The sequence below is a fragment of the Pterocles gutturalis genome, unplaced genomic scaffold (genome assembly GCF_000699245.1).
Source record: "Pterocles gutturalis isolate BGI_N339 unplaced genomic scaffold, ASM69924v1 scaffold2488, whole genome shotgun sequence".
NCBI lineage: Eukaryota > Metazoa > Chordata > Aves > Pterocliformes > Pteroclidae > Pterocles > Pterocles gutturalis.
The window spans coordinates 13,966-14,207 of record NW_010122676.1 but is presented as its reverse complement, the minus strand read 5'-3'; positions in this window follow the sequence as shown (position 1 = coordinate 14,207).

The following is a 242-nucleotide window of genomic DNA, read 5'->3' as shown; positions in this document are numbered from 1 at the left end:
CCTTTGACGGGACCGTTTTCTCCTTTGGCTTTTTTAGGAGCCAAGGAAAACACGGGATTTGTTGATTTTTCTTCCTGGGATATTGTAAGGAGCTCTTTCAGCCCTGAACCTTTGACGGGACCGTTTTCTCCTTTGGCTTTTTTAGGAGCCAAGGAAAACACGGGATTTGTTGATTTTTCTTCCTGGGATATTGTAAGGAGCTCTTTCAGCCCTGAAATACCGCTCCGAGGGGGGCAGCGGGG